General features: G+C 35.0%; 1 protein-coding gene across 4 annotated transcripts in view; it reads left to right on the top strand.

Annotated features, from left to right (window-relative positions):
• The first annotated feature begins 2,886 nt into the window (after window positions 1-2,886).
• Window positions 2,887-17,103, top strand: part of LOC135200180 (uncharacterized) — a 41,156-nt gene continuing 26,939 nt past the window's right edge. For 3 of the 4 annotated variants that reach the window (XR_010311221.1, XM_064228543.1, XM_064228545.1), the window contains exon 1: window positions 2,887-3,333. The gene's annotated coding sequence lies outside the window, so the exon portion shown is untranslated. The remainder of the gene's footprint in view (window positions 3,334-17,103) is intronic. The other variant, XM_064228546.1, reaches the window with a different exon arrangement.

Raw genomic sequence — 17,103 nt, 5'->3', positions numbered from 1 at the left:
GACAACCCTACAGAGTCCTGTCTCTTTGCTGGTTTAAAGCTCATTGCGTCACCAATGAGACTTCACTGACGTCACCAAATTGACTGAGAGCATGTTGTAACTTTGGCCGGCGCCACCAGGGACCCTCAATTTAATCTAGAAACGTTATAGTTACGGTTTTCTTCTGCCTGTGTACGTTAAACCATCTTTATCCTTCGAAACCCGTCAATAACAGCGGAGCTCAAACTTGGATGTGTGTTTACAATACTCAGGGCTGCCAACCCTCTATCAAAGATAGTAAATTTTGTTTTAATGGGGAATTTTTTGTACAAAAGTTTAGCATGGCTATGGGTAATCCCTCATCTGCTGTCCTTAGCAATATTTACATGAAATTTTTTAAGACAAAACTCTTACCAAGAATTTTGCCCCAAAAAGTTATATGGTTTAGGTATGTGGATGATATTTTCTGTAATTTGCCAGTTCACGAAAATCTCCAGGAATTCCTTAATAATCTCAATAATTTAGTCCCTTCTATAAAATTTACTGTAGAGGAAGAAAGAAATTGTAATTTGAATTTTCTTGATGTAATTGTCCATAGAAATGATAGAAATTTCACCTTTTCAGTCTTTCGGAAATCAACTAACATTGCCTCTCTTGTTCATTACTACTCATATCACCATCAAAATGTTAAATTCTCTGTTTTTTTTCTGGGATGTTCCTAAGGGCTTTACTTGTCTGTAGCCCACAGTTTATTGACGCTGAGATTAAAACTATTTATGATATTGCATTGAAACTTAAATACCCAAGGACTTTTGTAGATGTTGCATGGAAAAGAGCTAGAAAAACATTTTATCCAACTAATGACAAACTTGCATTTAGTAAGCATAATATTCTAAAATTACCCTATGATGAAAGGTTTTTAGATATTCCTAAAATTTTAAAGCTTTTTAACATAAATGTTGTTTTCAGTAATATTAATGTCAAGAGTTTAGTAATAAAAAATTCTCCTAAAGATCATCCAGGCTGCATATATGAAATTCCTTGCAAAAAGTGTGATAAAGTCTATTACGGACAGACCAGTAAATCTCTTTCACAACGTCTCAAACAGCACCAATATTCTGTGAGAACTGGGCAAATATCAAATGCATTATTCGTACATATGAGAGATTTAGATCATCATATTAATTGGAGTCAAGCAAGAGCCTTAATCCCATGTAATGACACAGTTAAAAGGAATACCATTGAATCTTGTTTCATCAAGTCAAATAATGGAAATGTTCTAAATTTAAGTCTTGGTTTATTTAAACTTGATGCCTTCATAATGAAAAAAGTTGTAGATAAATATAATCAACAAAATTGATATATTCAGTTTTTACATGTTTTGGATTGTACGGATACTTTGTAATTTCGGTTAGGGTTAAATCTATGTTTAGGTTTGTGACCGTGTGATATCCGATAATCCTGGATTATCTCTTTTTAATTTTTACCCTTTTGACAATTAACCATCTGGCATTCTTGATCTTGTTATGTACTGCCTGAGACCTTTCTCTCCAATTGTATTTCATTCCTTCCTTGACAATGTCTTAGTAAAGACGAAAGCGCTTGGATTTCTGACTATCATTTTCCTGAGGTATTCGCTTATTTAATAAAGTCACGTGCATATACTGTGATTTTTTAAGCATATATAATATATATATATATATATGTATATATATAAATATATATATATATATAGATATATATATAGATATATATATATATATATATATATATTTATATATATATATTAAGATGAAAAATTTCTAGATCCACCACTGCCCCCAACACAGACAGACAGATACCAATCTCCACAACACCAAATATCATCCCAAAGGACGTGGCCACAACAGAGCTCGAGAGAGCTAGAGAGACAGCGGTATTCAAGGGAAAAAGAGTCAGCGATACCTGATTGTTATGACGAATTCAATCGGAATGGAGTGGAATAAACACACACTCTCTCTCTCTCTCTCTCTCTCTAGGAAAATTCTGTCATTTCCAAGAAAAGACCACTCAAAGTTCCAGACTTCCAGTCGACGTTGCCATTGTAAGGACAACACTTTCTCTCGTATATATTGTATTCAACCATCTCAGCCGCGTTGTTCTGGTAAGCATTCTCTGGCCTAGCCGCCGTGATAAATACCATGTATGTACGCAAACTGGGTCTGCATTTATCTATGTATAGGTAATCGTGAGAAAACACAACTCTACTGGCCCTCAGATTCATTTCTGTTCTCAGTGTGAGTTGGTACTAATTATCCGTCTGCACTTGTCTATGTCAACCCAGTTCGTCTGTAATTAAGCTCTACGGGATGCTCTAGGAGCAAGAGCCCGTGCTGGTATAAGGCCAGCTTAATCTCAAACAACAACAGTAATAAAGCACCGGTACCCAGCTACCTGTCTCTCTCTCTCTTCTCCTCACACCATAGGCTTTTTTTTTTTTTCAAAAATGTTGTTGCACAAACGTCGTGCAAAAAAAAAAAAAAAAAAAAAAAAAAAAAAAAACTGAATAAGCACATGGAAGAGACTGTTCAGTCCTTGATGCATAAAACACGACTGAAATTATTCAAGAAATTATATATATATATATATATATATATATATATATATATATATATATATATATATATATAAATCGATTCATATTTTTTCGGCAACACCTCTTAAGTTGGTGTTGTGGCAAGAAACAGCGTTGCCAGGCGTAAGACGTCATCATGGCACAGTGCAAAACTCCGCTATTTACGCTTGTGATTTTATTTGCCAATATAGCTGTTTCAGGCCTGGTTCATGACCTATTAAATACGTATTCTATATGCTATGGTTTAGTTCACGTCACCTCGACTTGTATATATTACTGTCGCCATTGGCATGTTGGCTCCTCTCAAGCTAGTGCATAGCATAGTGCTTACACATTAGTCTGCTTTTGCTAGTGAGCGCTTGCGGGATACGGGATATTTATAAGCTGCTCAAGTTGGAAATGATCGTTATACATCGCACGAATCAGTCTGTGGTTTCTGACACAGGCTCGGCTTAATGGAGTGAAAAAGAAAGAAAGAAAAATATACCGCAAATAAGAGAGAAAGGTCCAGGCTTTGTGCTGGGACGAACAAGATTTCCCCCAGAGGGTTCAAAAATAAAACTGATATCTTATCAGTGAACAATTTCCGTTGATATATCTCTCAAAAGGAGACACTTTCAAGATGCAGTGAATCTGAATAAATATACAGTGCACACTTAACCATACATATACAAAAACGAAATATGTGAATGTATACAAACTTCTATGAAATATTCAGCGAATACACCAACTAAAGATATGTACGTATCAAACATTTTCTTTTTATTTATATTAAGGCTTTTAACCGCGGTCTAAATAGGAATATTTCGGTCAAATCCACAATGGCGTTATATGAATCAAGATGAAACTTCAGTTTCCCCGGAAGGGTGATGTTTAAAGCGTTATGGGTTCGTTTGAGGTAAATTGTTGCATATTTTTCTCTGGTCATATTTTTTTCATTTCTTGATAATAATATAAATTGATTGTATACAGAGTTACTTTCACACCACAAGCTCGTTTAGACGTATTGTGGAAAGAACGACCCCTGGAAAGAGTTATGTATACGACATTCCATAAAAATTATCATCGATGTCCAGTTTTTGCAGATCCACCTGGGTGTGGATTAGACTTTTTCGTTCCCAGGGAAACACACAGGTTAAAAAATAATCTCTACGGAGGAAATGAAATCAGAGAGAAGGCAAATGTATCATATTTGGAGGTTCTGTTAGGCATATTGCCTTATTACTAGGCGTAGTATAGCCATGTTACATAAATGCACGAATCAAACAAATAACCGATTGTTATAATTTTGGAAATAGGAAGCATGCATAAACGGAGAATTATATTCGTGTGTGTGTGTGCGTGCTCGCTGTACGTGCATGGCGCATTATCACATACATAGTAACCATTACATATATCATAACCTGTGGTAATGAGATACTATATAATTCGTGTGTCAATGTGTGTGTGTGTGTGTGTGTGTGCATTAGATTATAAATATGAAAGCCTTTTACTGTATCCTAACAATTTTTCGAAGACTTCTGCCTACCATATTTTGCCCAGGTATTGCCATGCAGTGATTAGTACTACCCAACTATGAGGAATATATGGTTACAAAGCCTAAGTAGTGTTTTTATGGACCTTTTTATTGTCACACACACACACACACACACACACACACACACACACACACATATATATAATATATATATATCTATATATATCTATAATATATATATATATATATATATATATAGATATATAACTTCTATATATACTATATATCTATTATATATTATATATATATATTGTGACGAAGTGCCAAGTAGCTGGTTACTACACTTACCATTCATTAATTGTTACCTCACAAAAGCCAGACACCTGAATACTCATCACATGTACTAAACGACTGAATACTCTAAAGGCAACAGTGATTCCTTAACAACTTACCAGTATCGCAGAAAATCAGACTAAGTTCATCAAAAGAGGTGTGAGGTAATCTTGTAAGTACTTAAATTAATCAAAGGGCATCACTCAATCAACAACTTTAAAAGTCTCAGTATTTCCCTGATTTCAGAAGTCTAAGTACTTCCCTGGTTCTAGGTCACTTCAAGTAAATTGAAGGAAAGCAGATCAATTAACACTCTATGTTTCTACCTAACATAAATATAATCATAATTAAGGGTAGGCTCCACTTTGGAGGGGTGCCGATCGTAAGAGATCGTAAAAATATTTGCCAAAAATACACTAATCAAGACAGGCTAATGAATTTATCAGGCATTATTTGCACTATAATAACGCATATTCTCTGTGAGTTTTATCATCCTACAGGGAAAATAAATGATTTTATGAAAAAAAATGTGAAATTCAGGGCCCTTTGTATTGAAGGTTATTTGATGATCGGTGAGAAACTACAGTCTTGAATAGAAATTCGGTCTGACAGAATGTTTGTATATCCCCTGGGATCATGCACATAAAGTATTATCAAAATAGAACAGTAAGTAAGCACGTAATAACAAAAAAAAGAGCAACAACTTCAGGTAAGTTCAGCGAAAGCCCCGCCGAAAAATAAGGCTATAGCTAGGAAGAAATATTCATAAAAAATTCAAACCTCGATTTAGGGACAAAACCTTCGGAGAGATTGTAGTTATTATGTCACTTGATAGCCTAAAACATCTAACAATTATATTATGTAGGACAATCAAAGAAAACCCCCCCCCCCCTTCCCGAAAAAAACAAACCAGAGAAAAAGCGAAAAAGCGATTTTTTCTGAGGACAAGAAACTTGAAAAATTTGTTTAGACACCCCTAAAATGGTTCTCTGAGATGAAACTACTCGTAGAAAACGTAGAAAAGACATCGACCAATTTAGAGGGATACTATACTATTTTTTTTTATATTTGCGATTTCCATATTTATCGGCTGCGCTTTCGCTTCAGTTGTTGCTCTCTTTTTTGTTGTTGTTACGTACTTATTTACTGTTATATTTTGATAATGATTTATGTGCATGCTCCCAGGGGATATACCAACATTCTGTCAGACCGAATTTCTATTCAAGACTGTAGTTTCTCACCGATCACCAAATGACCTTCAGTACATTTTTTTTCTTAAAATCATTTTTTTCTTAAAATCATTTATTTTCCCTGTAGGATGATAAAACTCACAGAGAATATGCGTTATTATAGTGCTAATAATGCCTGATAAATTCATTAGCCTGTCTTGATTAGTGTATTTTTGGCAAATATTTTTACGATCGGCACCCCTCCAAAGTGGAGCCTACACTTAAATACAAATATACTGGTTAGAAATTAAAACACTTATAAAAATTTTAAATAAAAAAATTTATTATTGAACTCAAAATTTATTAGGGGAATTCACAATAACAGGGAAAATTACTGTTACTTGAAAACAAAGTAAAGTTTAATTAATTCTAGAATTAAATTAAGTAAAATTAAATCAAAATTAATTAATCACAAAATTCAAAAAAATTTATTCAATCAAAATTCTAAAGTGTTAGGCAATAATTGAAAATTGGAAATTAATTCACAAGTGCTAAACAATAATAAAACTTGAAAAGAATTCTAAGTAAATGCAAATTAATTCACAAGTGTTAAATTTAATTAAATGTGCAATGATTAAGCAATGAAAATAACTAAGTTAATTAAATTGTGAATGTAAATGAAAATACAGAAAATTGAGGAAAATACCAAAATTACAAAAGTATTAATCTCAGAGAATATAAAAAAAAAAACACACTTCAATAAGAAAATGGATAAATGCACAAAACATAAAAATCACTTCAATAAGAAAATGAATAAATGCACAAAAATTAACACTTCAAATGAAACAAACACAAAAATTTGCAATGGGTAAAAATGTAAATAGTTTCACTCAAATCATTGTAACTATTAGTTATCAGTTTTTAACAAACCTTAATAACCATCAGTTATTAGTTTTTACCTAACTACTGTTCCCATTAGTTATTAGTTGCAACTAATAAAAATATAACACACTTTACCTTTTTGGTATACCAATTTCTTCCTTTGCTGCAGGCTTGTTTCACACTCTCACAAAACCAGGCGCCATTACACAACAATGTTTGTTCAGATTCCACAAACACTAAATAACACTAAATAAACTCTAAGAAATATCAAATCTGAAATTCTCAAGTTACGAGTGACCATTCAATAAGTACAAAATCGTTACGTTACTTTAAAATCAAAAGTGCTATGCGATGGAGAGAGAGGGAGAGAGAGAGAGAGAGTTGTGATCGCTTTGAGTATCTAAGATGCAATGAATTCTCTTCCTTTTGGAAGCTGGACAGTGGAGACGACACAAAACGTTTTGGGCAATAATTCTTTCAAGAAGCTCAAAATTTTACGCAACTTTACAAAGAAAAGGGAAATTTGCACGTGGCTTTGATAAAAGACATACGCGTACGAGACGATTCTGCTCAACAGACACGTACCCGATCGAAACGGAGGTTGAGCAATAATTAAGATTGACATGTTTTGATAACAACCCGAAGACTCGAGCTCCCTTAATCTCAAGGAGATGAAAAGTTACTGAAACAATTCTAGCTTTGAACGGACAAAGAAAATCTCTCTCTTTCTACATTATATGTTATATCTTCTTTTTATAAATGTAATGCAGAAATCTGAACACACATTTTAAACATCCTATCTGTAAACTATCTAGGAATCTGAAAAAATGTAGCACAATCTTATACACAATATTTTATACAGTCAAAGAGGGGATATATGCATTTTGAAAGTAGGAATATATATAATAATAATAATAATAATAATAATAATAATAATAATAATAATAATAATAATAATAATAATAATAATAATAATAATAATAATAATAATAATATATATCACCTAATAATAAAAATAATAATCAAAACTCAACGCCGGAAATATAATAAAAGCCATAAACACATGGGCAGTGCCAGTAATCAGATACAGCGCAGGAATAGTGGAATGGACGAAGGCAGAACTCCGCAGCATAGATCAGAAAACCAGGAAACAAATGACAATACACAAAGCACTACACCCAAGAGCAAATACGGACAGACTATACATAACACGAAAGGAAGGAGGGAGAGGACTACTAAGTATAGAGGACTGCGTCAACATCGAAAACAGAGCACTGGGGCAATATCTGAAAACCATTTTTTTTCTTTTTTCTTGCTGTCTGTTTTTTGTGATTTGGTGACAGAATGCCTTCACATGTTTTTTTTTCTCTCTTTTTTATTTCCTACACTTTTTTTTTCTTATTATGTGCAAATCTGCAGCATTTTGGCGCAAGATTTCGGGGTTAATATTTTACGTAGGTACGTGTTGAAATACGGCAAATTTTTGCTTTAGCTGAGAAACGGGATGGTCTTTTTGGCGTGGGGTCATTAATTAAATAGAGGAAATATTTATATCACCGGAGTGGTGTTATTATTAAGATGATGATTTATATATATATATATATGGAGGTGACATTAATCTTTGGAACACCTTAGTCATATCCGAGAGATAGTTCTGTGGAGTGTGCTTACGTAGTTCAGTATAGAACATTTTTTTTGAGAGTCATGAGTTTCTGGCGTCGCGAGTCTGACTATGCTGCAGTCCAAAGCACCTGACGTGTTCACAGGTGGGTTTTCTTTTGCTAAGGTTTTTTTTTTTTTTGCTAAGGTTGCTGTAACGAGTCCGGTTGCGGATTTTTCCTTTGGAGTTGATTACTCGGGGGTTTGCACTATTTTTGTAGATGCTGATTATGGCATTTCACGGGAAAGTATCATGTAAGGGGATTCTTTTCTGGTCGTTTCTGGTCAATGGGTTTGCTGCGATAGCAGATTCCGTAATGGTACACATTCCGTTTTGGGAAAGATATTGAATTATATATGTTTCTTTTTCTCTGTGTAATGGGGGGAAAGTTCACTTATTATTGTTGCTATTATCTTTTTTTTTCTCCTTTTCTTTTTTCTTTTTTTCTCTTTTTACGAGAGTTGTTGTAATGAGGGTTAAGCTCTAAATAGCATTTTTATCTTAGATAGGAGTTATAATTTGTCCGGGTATGTGAGTTGGATAGAAGGGGTGTTCGGCATTATATTTTATGGGGGCTAGTTATATAAACCATAAAAGGGTTTTTGCTGTTAGACGTTATGGGTTCTCTTTTGATAGCGTATCTGTCATATATGGGATTATTTGTGAGGATTCAGTAGGTAAAGATTATATTTGGTTTAGCGAGGAATTTTTAATATTTGGCTAGTAGATTGAATATATTAATTATTAATGACGGATTTGTGGGGTACAACAAGACTTTAGTTATTTTATGACCATGTAGACCTATTAAATACGGACACAATGACTTTGGAGAATTCCCAACTCTACGTGATGATGGCGATGGAGACGACTTCGTTCTACAGTACCAGAGGTTGAGTCGAGTCTACACGCGAATGATGTTTCTGTGGACTGCCTTTGCAAAGGATGAGATGTCTTCGATATTTAGTCTCAGGAATACGTTCTGGGATAAATCAGGAGTCTACAATCTTCGATGAGGCGGGGGCAAGTAGCACTTGCACAGAAGTCACGGGATATTTTCATTGATAACGGAGTGGTGACCACGTTTACTTCAGTAGAAAACGTCGAATCTACAGTTTCGCAACGAGAGGGTGTTGGATACACTCACGAGGGTCGCAGACGCTGAATAATGGCGCATGCTAAGTTGTTTAGAGTTGGTTTACGCACTCGACCTGCGTTTACAACAATTTGCTCGTCCTACAGGGATCCCAGCTGTTTGACGGTTCCTGCAGGGTTCTCTCGGATTCCTTCATGGTACTTAGTCGGAGTGTCTACAACTCGTCTACCAAAGTGTTTCATCAACACTTACATGGAAGCCATAAGGCAGTTCGAATCCCGCCTAAAATGGGGACCATTACAGTGGAGGATAGTGGTGAGGATGAGCCTTTCTTTTTCGACGACCGTTACACTATGCCAATAGTAATGGTCATGCTAGGTGCTATACTGATCACAATTTGTGTGCTAGGAGTTCTTAAGCTTTTGTGTATTCGACGAAGCACAAGGGCTCCAGCAACGGAGGCGGCCCTAAGTCATGTGGTAAATTGATACATTGTGCATTAGTTGCCGACATGGTGTGCGACGGGAGTGTACTACTTTTTTTTTTTTTTTTTTGAGCCAGCCAATGTGTTTTATATATATATGAGCTGTTTGTGAACAGTGGCTAGGCGGGAGCTAGCAATTTTGGGTGGCCAAGCTCCTCTGTCAGATGAAAAGAGGGGCAATGATTAATAATATGTTTAAAGTGCCAATGTAATGTTAAGTGAAGTCACATATCGCTTCTCGCTTGGAGACAGGCTGAACTGTAAGGGGTAGCTTGCGTGAGAAAGGAATTTGATGCGCAAGCAGTTTAACCGAGATCATTCACCCGTCGAGAGGCATGTACATTCGTTTGTACGGATGTTAGAGGCCTAATATTCCAAGGCACTTGCGAAAGTGACATTCTTTTAGGTGAACGCCAAGAGGTTAAGCGGTACACACCAAGTGTCGGGAGAGAACGCCCCATCGTAAAGGTAGGACATATTCAATAAAGACTTAGAAAACTGTTACCTTTGAAAAGAGAGAGAAGTGTGAAATAATCTCTTAACGTGAATACTTTGAAAAGAGTGATGTGTGTGACATGTCTTTTATGCCTTATTATCTTTATTACAGATGGGTCCTATTCCACGGCTAATTTAGAGACGGGAATCTCTAACCTGACTAATACAATGTACTTATTGACAATTTGGGTATGGGAGAGAATTCTTAGTCAGGAGGGTATAATGTTAACTTACTGGTTTCTTTATGGGCAGATTTAGCTTTTATGCCATTATGACTTGTTAATCATTTTGTCCTATTTTATAACCAACTGCTTTGGGTAATAAATAGTATATTTTTGTACTTACGAGGTCTTACTAGCCTAATGACATGATTGCAGACAGAGAGCACCACTGACTACAAGTAAGATTTTCCAGTTTATGTAGTTTAGTGAACAGGGGGGGTAGGAACATATATTAGGGCTGTTGCCTTGTATAATAAGGCGCCCTATGAGGTAATGTTAGACTTGCGATAATCTTACGCTAAGTTGGTTGGTTATGCACTTCCATACTCATTGGAGTGTCATGGGGTTTGTAGATCACTTATGAAGTCGGTATTATCTTCTTTGGTTATGACGACGATGTGTTAAACTCATGATGATTCGGCAATAATGTGAGGTTCTAGTAAAAACACGAAGTATAAAAAAATACTTATATTCTCTGAGATTACATGATGAAAATCAGATAGGATTTGTACAGGTCTTCTAATGACGATGGCTTGATCGCTTCTGCCAATGATGATGGCTAATTCTATTCTGTTCCGACCACCATCTCGGTTACAAGTCATAAAGGAAGCAGACAGTAGCTCGAACATATGAACATACATATTACAAGTCATAAAGGAAGCAGACAGTAACTTGAACATATGAACATACATACAATGAAACACACTACAGATCACGTAGGCCGTTTGAATTATAGGTCGCGGTAGTTGTCTCAAGCAGGGAGCTTGGACTAATGTTTCAAAACAAATGAATGACCACAGGTGACGGCACGTCACCTTAGCCTACTTTATGGTATACGTCATCTTAGCGTCTCTGGTCTGATCACATTCCTGCAAGCAATCTGGTTGACCTCTTTAGTTTTAGTCTTTTATATATATGGAATAACATTCCATATTTTTATTATGTAATCACTTACATAAAAGCTCGGTCAGCTACCAAAACCAACCACTGAATATTACTCAAGCTTGACTTGCATTTGACTTAAAGGAGTGTGATACAGACACTATGTGAATATATATAGATAAATAGAAAATACTTATAAGTAAAAAAAATTCATGGTGTACACAAATACAGATTCAAGTAATAATATATACGACACAATATGCATATGATGGTATTCGTAAATAATAGTGATCACGTGATATATACTGATACAGTTTTTCACTTCATCTCATTAAGATACATATGCTACAGAAAATACTGATGTACTCTGATAATCGCATAGGATAAAGATTAACATGATAAAAATCATATTTTAACTGATAAAAATTTCATATATGAATTGATAAAAATTATTAATGTTTATGCTGATTGATTCGTTGATTTTTATGCTAACTGTTATATATCTGCAGTTATTGGTAAGATAAAAGGTAACAGATTGATTATAGGCTACCTGATTTATTTATACATATGTATATGGATTCATATAATTATGATCAATATATGTGCACTTTAAATAGATTCCTAGTGCATACACGCAAAGATATATTTCGATTCTGTTATTTATGATCATTTATATAATAGATTCCTAGTGCGTACACGCAAAGATATATTTCGACTCTGTTATTTATGATAATTTATATATAGGATACATGATACTTTTATATATAGGATACATGACCGAGGTTATACTACTACACATTTAACTAGCGTTCGAATAACTTTTCGTCCATTACACAGTTCCAGATAACCACCTATAGCCAAATGAAATGGCCAAGTCCAAATGGTTAAAACAAGGGGAAAATTGCTTGGCGGGGTCCAACGTTCTATTTGGGCCTGATACTTGTTCTCTGCATCCTGAGCCACACGAATACGTTCGCGATGAATAAAATCATCCCCAGCACGAGTCCTTCACCAGCAATGTAGAGCTGAATATCCTTCTGGTCATAATTTCGGGGGTAGTCGATTTCCGACAGCCGCCGGAGCATTCCGCATTAAAACGAGATTAACGACAGGATACGGGTGTCGGTCGAAGAAGTACATGAAATAAGCTTGTTCACTTATGATGGTGCTTATTCCTTTCACATTGTAGGCAGTTGTTACTTGACTGCCGTCGTCCGCAGCGACGAACGATTTTTTGAAGTTGCGATGTGAAACTCTCGTACTGCAGGATACTGTAACCAGGTTCCATTAATCAGCCTGCAAGCGAAATTATACTTGTTACAAGGGCAAATAAATTCAGACAACATCAAATACGGGGAGGAGAAAGCCATTAAGAACCAGACTTTACCCACATGAATTCGCTGATATTTTATGGAATTCAAAAGAGTCAGCTGTACAAATTTTTTTATCCATGGCATTAACAATGAGTGAACCTATCCAGGTCTATGATGACTGTAAAAATATCCATAATTATAAAAAAATAAACAGATATCAATACGAATCCCAAAGAAAATTCGATATTACTGGTAATAAGTTACTAGACAAGGAAGTGTGAAACGGAACTGTTTTTAAGATTGCCAGGCAACATAAGAGTCAAAGAGAATATTAATCATGATTCTGTATTTCTCTATGCTAGCTGAAATTAAGTTGTGATAAAATCCGATCCTATGTGCCCCTAACAAAAGTTTCATATTCAATTTTCTCGCGCGCATCCTCTGAGGTTAAAACTTTATTAATAGGCAGGGGATGCAACGAAAGAACCCACTATGTAACTAATTTCTATATAAACTTTGGGTTTTTCAAGAAAATGTGACATTTTCCCATGAATGTGATTTACTTGAATTGTAATAGACTAATGTTGCAAGTAAATATTTCATATCCATAACTTGATAGTTCTAATTGTCCGTTTACCAATGTCATAAGCTGAATTATTGACTCTAATTGTCTATGAGGTTCAGAAAAAATTACTTCATTTTGATGTTATAGAAATTCTATTTGCTTATTTTGTTCATTAATTTTAAAATGATTGCAAATCCTTAACTAGAGTTGCATTGCGCATACGGATAGACACTTGTACCTAACGTCTGCCTTGCCCATGAGAAGTTCAGGCTAAGCATTCCTCTCTCCAGCAACCTGCTTTGCAAGCGCGAGACGACACACGCAGATGAAGCCTGCCTATGCAAGCGTTTTATTGAGGTTAAAAGGAACAATGCTGATCCGGCAACGCGTCATGCACCTTCAGAACTGATGACGTCATCACTTGGCAGGAGATTGCTCTCCGCCAGCTAAGAGTTACGTTACTTGCTGTAATAAATACGACTTTAGTATGAATTGGGTATTTTTTGTTTTAATACTCGACCCACACGAGAAGAATGTCTAAAAAAAAAAAAAAAAAAGTACCAAAATTGAACAATATGTTAGTTTCATGTTGGAAATCTGCATGATTGTAAATAAATGTAATTATGTTAAATTAGATATTCCTTATTCAAACTAATGAAAAAAGGTTTCCATACAAATTCTATATATATTATTTGCCCTGTAAGATCCATATATGATTATTCCATAGATATACATTTTCACTTCTAGACTTCCTCACTTTAAAATCTATTTTATTTTATTTTATCTATTTTATTTTATTTTATTTTTTTTTTTTTTTTTTTTTTCAATTACTACGAATATAAATCACCGGGACAGACAATATGCCAGTAGGTTTTGATATGTGTTTGAACTTTTAGCTTATTTGTCATTACTAAAGCGTTAAGTTAGAGTTCAAATCTTTACGTATATATATTTGGATATTAAATTAACCTATGGTTACGTTTTGCTTATTGATTTTATCGTGATTCTTTTTTTGTTATAATTTGTAACCCTTCCGACTTCTTACGGAGTGTATTATATCGACTCCATTTGTATCCATATTTATTTTATTTTTTATATTTATTTATATATATATATATGTTTTTATATATATTTGATAAATTAATGGTTGGCTTGAATATGTGGAAAAGTGTTCTAGCGGCGTACTGTATAAGGCTACTTGCGGTATCAATTCTATAGATACAAGATATGAATGATAAAGGTATTTAAAACCGCGAGAAACGCTATAATCCAGTTCGGATCCAATATCACGAGTTGTAACTCGTAAGACATAACACTTTTTTATTTATCCTTTCTACCAAACCGATTGACTCTGGGTGACAAAATATAGCATTGGTTTTCTTAATGGAAAGGAATTCACACAACGAGTTAAGGAGATTATTATTGATTTACACCACCCGAGTCAGATTATCATGTGTTGAATTCCATGTTTACTGATTTAGCACTCATAAATATTCCTAGCGCACTCAATTGCGGTGTTTGTTTTTAGTGCTATTAATTCTATATAACGTGTCAAGGAACTATTAACACTAAGAAGTGTTTATTTCCTCTGTCAGACTCGTAATTCTGTTAATAATTCTACGTATATTCTTTCAAGGATTGATTTTGGCACAGGATAGGCCCCTAAACTGACAGGTGTCTTAGTGTATCCTTTGCTTTCATGACACGTGTTACAATTAGTTATGTGCTTTTTATATCTGTAAGCATTGTAGGCCAGTAAAACAGTGATTTGGCTTTCTGTGACATAATAGAGAACCCTGGATGACGGAATGCAACCAGTTTAGGACGATTACATAATTCTGACACACATACTCTAAATATACTTTTGCTTTAGGGTTTCCGTTCGAAGTGTTTATTGTTTTGCTTAGCTGCTGACCCTGTTTCCGTTCAAAGTGTTTATTGTTTTGCTTAGCTGCTGACCCTGTTTCCGTTCGAAGTGTTTATTGTTTTGCTTATTGCTGTTGACTCTTGCTTTGTTCAGTTTGTAACAGTTCTGCGCTCCAACCCAGATATTCAATGCTCGCGATCTCTTGGGTTAAAGAATTTTCTTGTTTAGATAAGGTTTTAACAATAGGCACGGATGTTTCTATATTTTTTAGTCCAATTAATGGTTCTTTGCAGTATGGTGCGGGATTGTAGGATAATGCGTCAGCTATGATATTTGCTTTCCCAGGTAGATATCTTAACTTGGCTCCAAAGACCTGAATGATCATTATGCCAATGAGTTCCTTTGGGACTGTGATTAAAGCCTTTGAAAAAACTCGGTATGGGACTTTATGGTCAGTAAGGATTTTATCAGGATCGCCGTAGATTTTGAACTTAAAATGTACTAGTGAGTTAATGATACCTAGCCCTTCCTTGCCTATTACTGCATATTTACTTTCAGAGGGCTTTAGTTTACATGAATAAAAAGCTATAGGAAAGAACTGTTTATCATATTGCTGAAGTAGTACCCCTCTTACCCCTTGGTCTGAGGCGTCTGTTGCAATAAAAAAAAAAAAATTCCTTATTTAAATCAGGGATTTTTAAAGTTAGGTGAGCTGCATTATTCCGCTTTTAAGATATCGAACACCTGTTGATGCTTTTCAGACCATAATAAATCTACGCCCTTCTTCGTAAGATCTGTTAAAGGAGCTGTCATGATTGAAGAGTTACATATTTACATACGATTGTAATACCCACTACAGCGCAAAAGTGCTGTATCCCCTTTTTATGTTAATAGGTACCGGAAGTTATGAATAGCCGACACCTTACCATGGACTACTTTAAGACCTTGACTAGACACATAAAACCTAGATAAACATGTTCGGTTTTTTAAAACTCACATTTAGATATTTTACTCTGAGATTATTTGTCTTTGTCTCCGTAGCACTAGCTCTAGTTTATGTGAATGTACTTCTAAGGTATTAGAAAAGATTACAAGACCAATCAATAGGCATGTTGGGTATCCCCTAAAAGTCTCCAAACACTATATTGTAATTGGGGCACAACGTAATCCGGAGGCATACGTAAAAATTGATAATGTCCCCTGAGTGTGCTGAAAACGGTGTATGGGGTACAATCGCTTAGGTAATGGTATCTGGTAAAAGCCTTTAAGTAAGTCCAAGCTGGTGAAAAATTTATTCTAACTTAACAGAGATAAGATAGCGTCGGTACATGGCATTGGAAGACGATCGGGTGTCGTTTCCTCGTTTAAGCGACAGAAATATACGCAGATACGCCAAGTCCGATCTTTCATGGCATGACTTTTGAGGGAAAAATTATATGGGCTATTTGATTTCCTAATGACTCCTATTACTAACATTTTTCAACTTCGTCATTTATCTCTATTTTGAAATTTCATTGGGAGTCTATATGAAGGTACGTAAATAGCTTTATGTTTGTCCTTAGACCGTATTTTGTTTTCAATGTCATCCGTTTTTCCCTAGAGTTCACTCGCTAGTGGAGAAACATCCTGGTATTCAAATAAAAGATAAAAAAAATTTCTGCTGAATCACCTCTGCTTGAATGACTTCACGGATATTACTTTAGATAGAGTATAAGAGAGATTCATCTACGACTGGCGATTAAAAATTAGCAACAATAAAAAATGCAATATTTATAACTTCCGTATCCACGATATGTATAGGTTTTTTGTGTCAACTTGTTGTTGCGAGTCAACCGTGTCTAGGGCTTTGTTCACGGAAATCGTTATATTTCAGAGTGTTGGGAAGGATTAAAATTTCAGATCCCAGCAAAGTCTTTTTACACGCACTAAGACATTCGAGGGTGCATGCCTCTCGAGATTTTGCGTGCCAACTGCGACTGCGGTTGTGGGAGAATTCTGTTGGGTCGTTGAACAATATCGCAATTTATGAGACAAATGATGGGTTCCTCTATATAAGTTATTATTTGATT

Source organism: Macrobrachium nipponense, chromosome 26, assembly GCF_015104395.2.
Source record: "Macrobrachium nipponense isolate FS-2020 chromosome 26, ASM1510439v2, whole genome shotgun sequence".
NCBI lineage: Eukaryota > Metazoa > Arthropoda > Malacostraca > Decapoda > Palaemonidae > Macrobrachium > Macrobrachium nipponense.
This window is presented reverse-complemented; position numbering and strand designations above follow the sequence as displayed.